The sequence below is a fragment of the Lissotriton vulgaris genome, chromosome 10, assembly GCF_964263255.1.
Source record: "Lissotriton vulgaris chromosome 10, aLisVul1.2, whole genome shotgun sequence".
Lineage (NCBI taxonomy): Eukaryota > Metazoa > Chordata > Amphibia > Caudata > Salamandridae > Lissotriton > Lissotriton vulgaris.
The window spans coordinates 268809777-268822777 of record NC_141698.1 but is presented as its reverse complement, the minus strand read 5'-3'; positions in this window follow the sequence as shown (position 1 = coordinate 268822777).

Here is a 13001-nt window from a genome sequence, read left to right as displayed (position 1 = left end):
TAGGTAGCTGTGGAAACGCATTTGGCCCGATAAATCTGGGTCAGCTCTTTGATTGGTTTGCCACCGATTCTGTTAGAGAAAGCGCGCAGAGCGCCTATGGTGCGAATGTAAGCCAGTTTTCTTGCTGCTATCGCCGGCTTCCAGCGGCACCGCCTGTCGAACAGAACTCCTAGGTAGCAAAACTTATCAATGGTAGCTATTTTTTGTTTGTCCAGAAATATATTACAGGGAGCCCTCTTAAGCTTTCTGGTGCATGGCATAGTGTATGTTTTGGAGATATTCACTTTAAGGCCTCTTTCCTGCATGTAACCCGCAAATTTAGTAACCGCCCTCTGTAGGCCAACTTGAGTCTGGGACATTATGGCCGCATCGTCGGCGTACAAGAGGATTGGTACTGGTGAACCTTTCACAATGGGGTAATCATTCGGAAAAAGGGAAAGGTATTGACCCACTGAGTTTATATAATATGTAAATAGCCTTGGGGCCAAGATACAGCCTTGTCTAACCCCTCTTGAAAGTGCAAATTTTCCAGTACATTCCCCCTGTTTGCCATATCTCACTCTTGCCCCACAGTTGTTGTACAGCTCTTTAATAAAGGTGATTATACGGGCATCAATGCCCATATCGCCCAACGTGGACCATAATAACATGTGGTCCACGCAATCAAAAGCAGAACTTAAATCAACAAAAGTTATAAAAAGTGCTCCACCTCTAGCCTGGGTATATTTGGAAGTTAAGAGGGACAGGTTTAAGCACTGTTCGGATGTCCCTATGCCTTTCCTAAACCCGTATTGCAGGTGTGACACGACATTATGGTCTTCCTCCACAAAGTGACTCAATAGTGTTAGGACATCCCCTGATAGTACAAGTACCACATGCTGTGGAAGTCCTTCTGAACAGAACACAGACACAACACCTGACTGTAGCAAGACTGACAGGATACGAACTAAATGCTCTTTCAGCCACACATAGAGATCAGACGATGCAATGTATTGAATCCCGCTACCCTTTTGCCCTCAAGCTCAGATGACACGACACAACATGACTGTGTGGAGATGATCAAGGTAGTGACAAAACCAAGACAGGACCTAACAGATGTTGCACTCCCAGATCCTGATGTAACACTTTATGTGGATGGGTCGTGCATGAGGACAAGTGCTGGAGAGTTAGTGGCAGCCTATGCAGTAACAACGGACTGTAAAGCTATAGAGACCCAAAGAATTGACATCCTGTCAGCCCAAGCAGCAGAGCTCATCGCTCTGACGCAGGCCTGCATATGGGAAAAACAATTGAAAGTGAACATCTATACCGATTCCCAATACGCATTCGGTGTAGTTCACAATTTTGGAGTGTTATGGCGAGAAAGAGGTTTCCTTACCTCACATGGGGCCAAAATACAGCATGGCCCCCTGATTCAAGCCCTACTAGATGCCATACACCTACCTACACCCATAGCTATTCTGAAGTGCAAAGCACATACCAAAGCTACAGACACCATATCTAAAGGAAATGACTTAGCAGACCAGACTGCTAAACAGACAGCCCAGAATCCCGTGAATACATCAGACTCTCAGTTACCCACACAGACTGCCACTATGATAGTGAGGGACCCATTGAAAGATGTGCTAGACATACAGACACATGCCACCACAGATGAAATAAAGAAATGGACTGAACAAGGAGGGGTCCAGACTGATCAGGGTTGGATGACCAAAGACCGAACAGTATGGTTTCTCCCTGATTCCATGGTGCAAGTCATAATTGACACGGTCCATAGCCCCGCTCACCTAGGCGAGAAAGGTATGCTGGATAGTGTACGGAATATCTGGTTTAACAAACATCTAAGAGTTGCAGCCAAACAAAAAGTAAAAACTTGCATGATATGTTGCCAATTTAATCCTGGTAAAGGAGTACCAGTAGAACAGGGTGGATTCCAGCCTCCTGATCATCCTTTCGAAGTCCTCCAAATGGATTATATCCAGATGGACAGATGCAGAGGGTACAAATATGTACTAGTGGTAGTGTGTACACTGACACGATGGACTGAAGCATACCCCGTCCCAGACTATGGTGCCCAGACGACCGCTAAGCAATTAGTGAGAGAATTCTTCCCCAGGTATGGGTTATCGAGGGTCGTCTATTCAGACAATGGACAGCCCTTCTCCTCCAAACTAATGGAGGCTGTTTCTCTACTATTGGGATATTCCTGGAGATTTCATTGTGTCCGACACCCTCAAGCAGCCGGCCTAGTCGAGCGGCACAACCAGACTTTGAAAACAAAACTAGCCAAAGTATGTGCAGAAAAAGGGATAGACTGGGTCACTGCCCTCCCGGTCGCTCTCTTTTACATGCGGATGGTGGCACATTCCCGGACGGGACTGTCCCCTTTCGAAATAACATTCGGGAGACCTCCTAACATCTGGGGTGTCCCTTCTCCTAGAAAACTGACTGACATTGATTCTAATATGTTGACAGATTACCTGGCTTCCTTGATGTCTGCACTACAATCTTGTCGTTCACAGGTTACAGAGCATTTCCAGACCACACCACGCCTGGAGAACATACCATCAGGCCCGGCGACTGGATCCTAGTGCGGAACTTCGATCGTACCAGCCCCCTGGAGAAGAGGTGGACAGCTCCCAAACTAGTCCTCTTGACCACAAGGACGGCCGTCAAAGTAGAAGGACGCAAAGGATGGCTCCACGCTAGCCACTGTCGGAAATTTTTTGGACCTACACCTACAGACACTGTGCCCTGTTCAACGGCTATAAACGCCCCGGATATAATTTCACCACTTCCAGAACTCACTCCTCAACAGGAATACCGATCGCGGCTGCGATCTCACCAAAAACAGACTAAAGACATTACACCTGATCGTAACGCACCGGTGGCTAATTAAGCCCAGGAACAAGCTCTTGGTGAAGCGGCTGCTGGGAGACGTTTTGATCTCGTGTCCAGAGACATTTTGATATTAAATCCATAGACATTATGAGGAGAAATGACGCGATGTGCCAATGGAAAAAGACTAATTATATAAAATTACTGCATAGCAGGTTCTCGATCTTTCTATTTACAATGTTACTTGTTTGCTGTGTAGCAGCCTGTCTGGGATGGATCTTATGTACAGTTTTCCCTCCGCATTCTTCCACACTTGTAAAGAATACCACTATGCATTCCCATGTTGATCTTCCCTCACACCTCGAGGACAGAAGAAAGGAATTTATAAATAATACATTCATTTCCACCCTCCATAATCACCAACTCATAGTCAACAAGACAAACTGTTGGGTTTGTGGCTTGATGCCACATTCCGTACATAGGGGAATGCCCTTTTTCTCCCTCCAGTTTGGTTATTCAGGGTCCGCCTATGCCTCAGCCATGATATTCTCTGCCTCAATCAGAAACATTCCCCCGACCAAATTGAAAAACGAGAGTAATTGGAACGAAGTAAAGACTAAAATAGTAAAGGCTGTTTCCAAAATGGTGGATCTCACTGTGACCTGGGGGAGGGCCGAAGATCACGAAAATATCAGTTACTCTCAGTTCCATGACATTGCTTCCTTCAGGGAAATGTTTTCCGTCGATCAAAGACGGACAGATCAAGGAGGTTGGGTAGTACCGCAAAACGGCCGGCTTTGCATAAGGGGGAAAGGAAAAGGGGAAGTAATGGGGAACAGCGAGTGTGATAGGACATACACACTGCCCGCTCCCGATTTTACGACCATAGTAACTGCCCCAAACACCTATTTCATTTGTGGACCCCATGCGCGCACTTGGTTGCCTCAAGGTTGGTCTGGAAAATGCTACATCGCATTCCTTTTACCACCGACTTACACAGCCCCTGCCAATTACCACCTAATTGACCCTCTGACTCAAGCTAGAAGACAGCGAAGGGGGGTCATAGATGCAGAAGATACTGCAGGACAAGAAGCTGGAGACTTCTTTAAAGGTTTCCTCCCTTTCTGGGGACCTATGGCAAATAGTCGCCACATCCGGCAACTAACCCGTGTAGTTCAGGCCGCCATAGACGAAACAACTGGCGCCTTAAACAACATTACAGCTGAGGTAGCTGCAGACAGGCTCATGACACTGCAGCACCGTATAGTTTTAGATGTTCTGTTAGCCGACCGTGGTGGTGTGTGTGAGGTAATAGGGTCCAGTTGTTGTGTATTTATTCCAGACAACGCCCCATCAGTTTATTCTGCTATCTCCCGCCTCCATGTTCTATCCGACAAATTAGATACGGACACCGGCACATGGTCCCTGACCGGCTGGTTGTGGGATCTCCTGTCCACCTGGGGGTGGAAGGCACTAACAGTCCTGGGCCTCGTTTTTGCCACTATCTTCACCTGCTGCCTTTGTGTCCAGTGTGGCCCGCCCTTTGTGGACTGTGTGCCACTTCCTGTACTCCTCGTCCACGAAACAGAGGAAAGAAAAATGAAATGATCATGTTACAGGAACAAGTATACGACCTGATGAATATAGAAATTAATTAAGAATTTCTGTAATAGGGTTTCTATGGGACAAGGAGGGAATGTGGAATTTGACTAAAAAACTCCCTTTTCCGCCTGGTGTCCCATCATGCACCCTATCCATCCTAACATCGACCCGATTCTCCTACTTCAAGCACAAATACTGTTATACCCCCCCTCTTGCCTGCTCTCTTTCCTATAATACTAGCACATGCGAGAATAATGATCAGCTACCATGTATCCTACGGGTTTCCGTCCCGTTCGATATTTTCCTTTAGACCAGAACGGAGTCAGTCAGATGGTTGACTCGAAAACCACCCTCCCTAAACTCTGTCACCAAAAACGAGCAGCTCTCTCCTGTCAATGATCTCCCAGTTTGCGAGGACAGCCATGGGTTGGGTTAACGACTAAGGGAAAACCTAACCAAGCACACGAGACAGCCACGAAGAAGAATAGTTTACTACAGCCCATTCTCCTTCTTCCCAGCTGCACACATATACCATTGTGAGACATCACCGCCCTTGTGTAAGAAGTAAAGAACGCACAATGCCTCGTCCTCTTTACCTTTCCGACAGAAATGACCCTGTAACAATGCCTCGATTCTCTGTCCTCAGATACTAGCAACTCTGTAACTTGTCACCACAATCACCCCGATGCAATATGATTGTCTATGTGTAAATGCTATTCAGGTTATTCTTTAAACGAGAACAAGCATGCTATGTCTTCCGTATGATTACATCATGAATGATTAAATCAAGTCTAAGGGAACTCCTTCTTTTTGATTGTACTAGTACTGTATATAAGCGCTGTTATATTCCAAGTAAAGCAGACTACTCCTGAACCCGCTTGGTGAAGGAGCTCTCCCTTAACTCGAGTTCTGGAATAAAACCCTTTCAACTCGAAGACCACGGACTCTGCTCCTCATTTTATGCATTACCATTTTCTTGGGTAAATTATAGAAATTCCGAACGGCGTAAATAATTAGTTTTTATTTACCACAAGGGGATAGACTTTACAGTGGAGCACAAACCAGGGACTGACCAAGGCAATGCAGATGGTCTCTCCAGGTATTTCCACCTAGAACATGAAGACTTATCTGGTCAAGGTTAAGTTTAATGTCCCTGCGTTTGGGGGGGGATTATGTAGGAGAATAGGGTCTGCTTTCCTATGGTCACCCCACTTTTTGCTTTTTGCTTCACTGGTTTTCGACTTAATGTGGCTGTGGGACTGCTAATCAGACCCACAGCCCTGCTGTTCTCTCTCTAAATTCACAACCATGTACTTTAGGTACATCACCAATTGGGATTGGGTCACCTTATGAGCCCCTGTAGAAAGTACTATAGGTACCCAGGGCATAGGTGCATCCAAGGCCTACCAGGGGCTGCAGCATATCTTTTGCCACCCCTGGCTGGCCATCCAAACTGACACAACTGGCTGATCACTCAGCTGGGGCAAGGTCGTGTAAACACCCCTTGCTTAGATATAGTATACCTATGTCTAAACCTATATCTGGACACATATACACCTATAAGTCACTCCTATGGCAGGCCTTAACAATCCTGGAGGCAGAGTGCTTGGTTTTATGTGATATGGTGCTCTAGCATGAGCTGAGCCTGTCTGCAGCTTTCGGAACCATGTCCTTATAGCTGTTCTAGGATATTTCCATACCATATACTCTTAAGTGCATTATGAACCTCCCGGTTAAATGCTAACTATGGTTTGGCTTTATCAAAACATGTCGTGTAAGGTGTCATACGCTTTGGAATACTACCCCCTCACCAGTCCTGGTGACGGGGGTAGCATTCCACCCTTCTAGAGGGAGAAGACATGTTACTTTCCTTAAACGCGGTTAAAATCAACCAGAGCCTCAGCATCACAAAATGGATGCTGCTGCCACAGACAGAAGTCTGGCCTCCTGCTGCTGACCGAAACTCCGGCAGGGGAGGCCTGGACAAAAGGTTTCCTGTCACAAGGAGGTGCTAGCACCACCCAGACAGGAGATAGTGGATTGGGGCAGGGAGGGCTGAATTAAACTAGACACTGCCTGGGCCACACAAGGTGTCCCATGCATAGCCCAGTTCAAACCGGTGCTGGGGCACTCCAGCCCCAGCTCTGGCGCGAAACTGGACAAAGGGAAAGGGGTGTAAACCACCCCCTTCCTGGGTCCCACCCATAGGAGGACCTAGCAGGTGATCCCGCCCCTTGATTGACTGAAACTTTGATACAAAACTATGGACCCTTCGACATCCTACTCAACGTAGAAGACTAAAGAATCTCCCTTGTGGTCAAGGAGTGACCACCCTGCACAAGCAGGCATCATCAGCGCTCAAAGGTTTTCTTTGTTGTTGCTCCCGCCGGAGATCGAACGACAGAGACCGACAAGAACCAGACTCCAAGACATCCAACAGCCCGATCCACAGTCCCAGCAAAGCTGAGACCCGTGGAGGCGACGTGAGACGTGTGACCGGCCATCTTGGAAAGCCAGCGAAGTGCTTCCTGTGCAGCTCCCGAGGCACCCTCAAAGCTGTGCATTGGGGATTGAGAAGCCCGAGCGCCGAGCAGCCTTTGCACCGAAGATCACCTCTCCACACTCACCGAGTGCTGCGTGGGGCCCTTTTGCATTTTCCTGCTTGACGCGTTGTCCGGTCACTTGCCCGTTGGCTAGTGGCGTCTGTGACGACGAACCTACAAATTTTCACTGCTGGTCTGGTTGCTCCAGACTGGCCCTTGCTCCCCTGAAAAGGAGCAGCCCATCAGACCTTGCTGCTCTGATCCAGAAGCCATCTCCGATTCCTGCCAGGGTTGCATTTGGCAAGGCCTGTTGACTCCGATTCGAGAACCGACACCGCCAACAGCGAGAGCCTTTGTGGGACAGTCCGTGTCCACCTCCTGGTTGTCGTCGATCCTTTCTGGTTCACGTGGCAGCGGAGACAAACTTCACAACATCACCTGATCGCAACCCGACATCGCCTGGTTCCTTCCTGGTCATGGCTAGTGATCCTTACTCTGTCCCCTCTGCTTTCAGGTACTCTACATCTTCGATCCACCCTTGGATCCAACCGGACTCTTCTCTCCTGGTCGCCTGCAGCATCTTTTCACCAAGGCTCCATAGAACTCCACAACGAAACCCGACGCACTTTGACACCTATGCACCCGCTTCCTGTGCGTGAGGTAACAAGGGTACTCCGGTACTCCTGTAGAGATTTACATCCCTAGTGTCCTAGGTTTAAGTGGTTAAGTTCTAGTCCAGTCAGAAGACTTCCAAATCGGTAACTTTCTAACTTTTACGCACCATTGACTTCTATTTGTGAACACGTGTGCCTATAGACACTGCACCTGCATCCTGTGGGCCTCCCCGACCTAACTTCAGTTCGTCCAGTGTAGCCTGAGTGATTCTCAAGGCCCTAGGCCTTTCCATTGTTCGTGACGTGGTTCTTATACCACTATTTTAGTTTATGGTTTGAGTGGCCACCAGGGCCTATCCATATCTGTGCAACTTTTTTTAATGTTATATGAAGTTCTTTGTTTAGCGCTTGTGCTTCTGCCCTCATAAAGAGTGCAGAGGATTATTCTAGTAATAAATACATATATTTTATAATATATAGCTTGTGTGGCGTCCTTTCATTTGGTATTAAAGGGATTGCATATGGTAAAACATCTGGCTTCACATGCCCTATTGAGTTTAGCCTAAGACTGCTTTTGTCCATGCTACCAATAGGATAGCTGGTCTATAAGGTTGACTTACAACCAATCACCATAGGGGTTGTTTGGACGGGTGCAAGGTGCTCACTAGAATAGTGAACATGATATACCAGGCCAACTTCTCACAACTGACACATGAGCCATAGACCCAGACACACTGCCAGGACATTTCCCTGTACAGTGACCAACAAATACCATGCCAGCATCTGAGAGATGAGACTGGCGGACACACACAGTGGCAGTACCTGAAACAGGATAGGGCACAACTGACACAGTCCCATTATCTGACCCATGAGAGTGAACTGCAGCTGACACACTAGGACCACTGAAATGATGAGCCACAGGGCTGTATGGTCAAGGAGGCAGGTTGGCTCTGGGAGCTGGGGACAGCTGTACTGGAGCGACATAGGGGTGGTCAGGTGTCACCGGTGTGTGTTTCCGTTTCTTTGGGATATGTAAGGGCACCCGGACATGACTGGACTGGTAAGTGGTGCGGGCTCATCAGAAACATCACCCATCAAAGGTGGATCATGTGCTGGTGGGGGTCTGCTCTCTGGGGACGAGCTGGACCCTGCTTGACGTTTGCTGTGGCCCTGCCTTCTGCCCTCTGCATCATGTGTAATGGGGGATGCAACAACAGTGTACTCCTTCCTCTGCTTCACCGTGGTGTCGATGGCAGTTGAGGTATGGGGGGACTCCACCGGTGACACTTGTGGTTTGCGTTCCTTCACCAACACCAGCTTCAGTGGACGTAGGGGTGATGTATGGCTGTCCTTGGTGGATGTTGTGTCCATGAGAGAACCCTTGGCCCTGGGAGGTGCCTGCTCCCTGGGAGGTGCCTTGGCCGTGGGAGACGCCTTGGCCTTAGGAGCTGTCCTGTCTTTGGAATGTGCCTTATCTGTGGGCTGTGCTCTGTCCCTGGGAGTTGGCTTATCCTTTGTAGTGTCCCTGTCCTTGGGAGTGTCCTTGTCCTTGGGGGGTGCCCTGTCCTTGGGAGGTGCCCTGTCCTTGGGAGGTGCCCTGTCCCTGGGAGGTGCCCTGTCCCAGGGAGTGTCTCTGTCTTTGGGAGTGTCCTTGCCCTTGGGAGGTGCCCTGTCCCTGGGAGTGTCCCTGTCCTTGCGAGTGTCCCTGTCCTTGGGAGTGTCCCTGTCCTTGGGAGGTGCCCTGTCCTTGCGAGTATCCCTGTCCTTGGGAGTGTCCCTGTCCTTGGGAGGTGCCCTGTCCCTGGGAGTGTCCCTGTCCTTGGGAGGTGCCCTGTCCTTGGGAGTGTCCCTGTCCTTGGGAGGTGCCCTGTCCTTGCGAGTATCCCTGTCCTTGCGAGTATCCCTGTCCTTGGGAGTGTCCCTGTCCCTGGGAGTGTCCCTGTCCTTGGGAGGTGTCACAGGGGCAGGAGCAGCGGTGCCTGCACCGAAGGCCACTCTGCTCCCCCTACTCTGGCCAGCACGAGCAGTACTTGTTGCAGTTGGTGGCAGTGTGGGCCCAGTGTGCTGTGTACCTACTGAAGGTGTTGATTGTCCACTCCCTGTCTCCAACAACAGTGCAGACTCACCACCACTGTCCGAAGATGAGAACGATGGGCTCTCCACATGTGAGTCCTCAGGGACAGTTCTGTCCCCCTCTCCGGAGATGCTCTATTCAGTCTCAGTCTGCGTGAGTGTGATCTCTGTTCCGGATGCATTGCCACCACTAAGCTCCGTTGTTTGTGGGTCAGTGCCCTCATCCAAAGCTGAAAAGGAGAGAAAAGAGGTATACCTAAGTGCCACACTCACGTACTGCAAATTACAAAATCAAAATTTCCTTGACTGCTGACCAACATGTACCACCCATCCTGCACACGAAGCACCCCTACCAGACATCCTCATGTCAAAGAACCGGGGGTGCCTGTGAAACATGTACATCAAACAAACAGGGCAAGTGCATGCAGACCACCACACATGTGATGCCATGGGACTCCAGACCTCAATGGCATGTCCGTGGACCCTGCACTGCAATGCAACTGGTATGTCCACCTGGCTGACATGGATGCCAAGGCCCACTCCGCTGATGGCACCAACATGCAATTGCAGCACTGCAGATACACCACGGATGTCACTACTGTGTCCGGGCAGCAATACATGCATGCACTCACAAGTCACAAACCCATTCAGTGTGCTTACCGCTAGTTTGCTGCTGCTCCCCTCTCAACCGGGCGGACAGGTCAGGATGTGTCACAGCTATGATACGGAGCATTAGAGGGGTGATGGTACGTCGTGCAAGCCGGCCTGATCTTTGAATCATCCCCAGTGTCATCTCTGCCACATTCTTGCTGAGCCTGGATATGTCGTCCCACCGCTGTGGCAGTGTGTGTGTCGCCTATTGCACAACCCCACTGCCCGTACATCACATGCTATGGTCCTCCACACGGCCTACGAAGGTGCAGCTTGACCTACCATGATGGGAGACAAGAGGGGACAAGTCAGTGGACAGTTGGCCATTCACACAGATAGGAGCAACACGTATCTTTCAGCAGCCATGCACAGTACAACATATGTGAAGGTCCCACAGCACACCGCCAAGATTGCAGAAGCCAGGAGTCAGTGACCACCTCATGCACACCAACATGTCCCCCACTGGCACCATAGAGCTGTTCATAGTTGCGGAGCACACCGTCCACAAGGACCTCCAGCTCCGCTGCGGTGAAGGGACGAGACCGGATATCTCAAACTCTCGGCATGGCAAGGTCCAGGACTGCGGCACAACAGCAGCAGTTGTTGGAGTGCTCAGCAGCAGCAGGTAGAGGTGATGTGTGCAGGCAGCAGTTGCTGGAAGCAGTGGATGTGTGCTGCTGAAATTCACACATTTATAGGGCCCTGAGCTGATATCAGTGGCACACGTTTGCAGCAATTGGTGTTCTCGGGCTGCCTCATTCAAAATGAACCAATGACTGGCCCTGCTGTGGCGGCGCACGTCTTCCGCTATTTTTGAAATCGCTTACGCGTCCTGCGTTACCTGTTTCCATTGGCTACATGGTCAAGGTCCATCACGGTCACACACCGCCAACCGCATGTGCTTGCTACCGCAATGGTGCATCATTTGAAATTCATCACTCACCGGCGTCGCAATGGCGGAGCACGCATTCCGCGTGGGCGGGGCAGGCTAACCCATACATTTGAATGTGCAAGTGGAAATGGCAGTTGGTACCCCCCCTTTCAGTCACATTGCAGCACCCACCGCAGACCGCCTGGTGTGGGCGGTCACCCACCGCCGGGTGCGGGCGGTCACCCACTGCCGGGTGTGGGCGGTGGGTGACCGCCCTGTGTCTTGATGTCACCCTGGCATGGATGGCCATGGCCGGTCACCCACCACCTGGTGTGGGTGGTCACCCACTGCCTGGTGTGGGCGGTCACACACCGCCTGGTGCAGGTGGTGGGTGACCTCCCGCACGAAGCTGTGGGTGACCGCCCACACCAGGCAGTGGGTGACCACCCACACCAGGCGGTGGGTGACTGCCCTCACCAGGCGGTGGGAGACATCAAGACACAGGGTGGTCACCCACAGCCCGCACCCGGCAGTGGGTGACCACCGGCACCAGGCAGTGGGTGACCGCCCGCACCCAGTGGTGGGTGACCACCGGCACCAGGCAGTGGGTGACCAGCCAAGGCCATCCATTCCAGGGTAACATCAAGACACAGGGCGGTCACCCACTGCCTGCACCCGGCGGTTGTTGACTGCCCGCACCAGGTGGTGGGTGACCGCCTGCACCCGGCGGTGGGTGACCACCCGCACCAGGCGGTGGGTGACCGGCCATGGCCATCCATGCCAGGGTAACATCAAGACACAGGACGGTCACCCACCGCCCGCACCCGGCGGTGGGTGACCACCCACACCAGGCAGTGGATGACCGCCTGCACCAGGCAGTGGGTGACCACCCTCACCAGGCAGTGGAGACCGGCCATGGCCATCCATGCCAGGGTAAAATCAAGGCACCCGGCTGTGGGTGACCGCCCGCACCAGGCAGTGGGTGACCGCCCGCACCCGGCGGTGGGTGACCGCCCACACCAGGCGGTCTGCGGTGGGTGCTGCAATGTGACTGTAAGGGGGGGGGTACCAACTGCCATTTCCACTTGCACATTCAAATGTATGAGTTAGCCTGCCCGGCCCCACGGAATGCGTGCTCCGCCATTGCGACGCCAGTGAGTGATGAATTTCAAATGATGCACCATCGCGGTAGCAAGCACATGCGGTTGGCGGTGTCTGACCGTGATGGACCTTGACCATGCAGCCAATGGTACGCAGAATTGCAGTGTCAAGGATCATGTTCTGTGATGGTGGAAGGCGTACCCGTATGGCGTGTGTATACACACTGCATGTCTCTGCACACATGTAATGATTGTAGGTGTACATGTGTGGCAGGCCATGTCAGGGAAACGACAATAGCGCCTTGAGACCCTCCGGGTAAGTAGTGCGCTATATAAATGTCTGTGGTTGATTGATTGATTGACAATACTTGTTATGTCATGTAAATGGCCCCTGTCCACGTGTCACAATAATGTCCATTTGTTGCATGTGTGATCATGACAATGACCTTGCTAGTGCTTTACAAAGCACAGTTATGTGAGCCCAAGTTGCGTCAGATGTGCATGGCAATGTGGGGACATATTGGTTTTGAGGTCACACCTTTGTAATTGTACACAGCTACACAGTCCATTAACCCCTTCCATGCTGATGACGAACCCCAGCCGTCATGCACTACGGTGCTCGTGTGCTGATGACGGCTGGGGTTCGTCATGGCCCGCCCCTGTTCTTTTGTTTACCGCACAGCGGCAGAAACGGGCCAGCAGGGAAGGG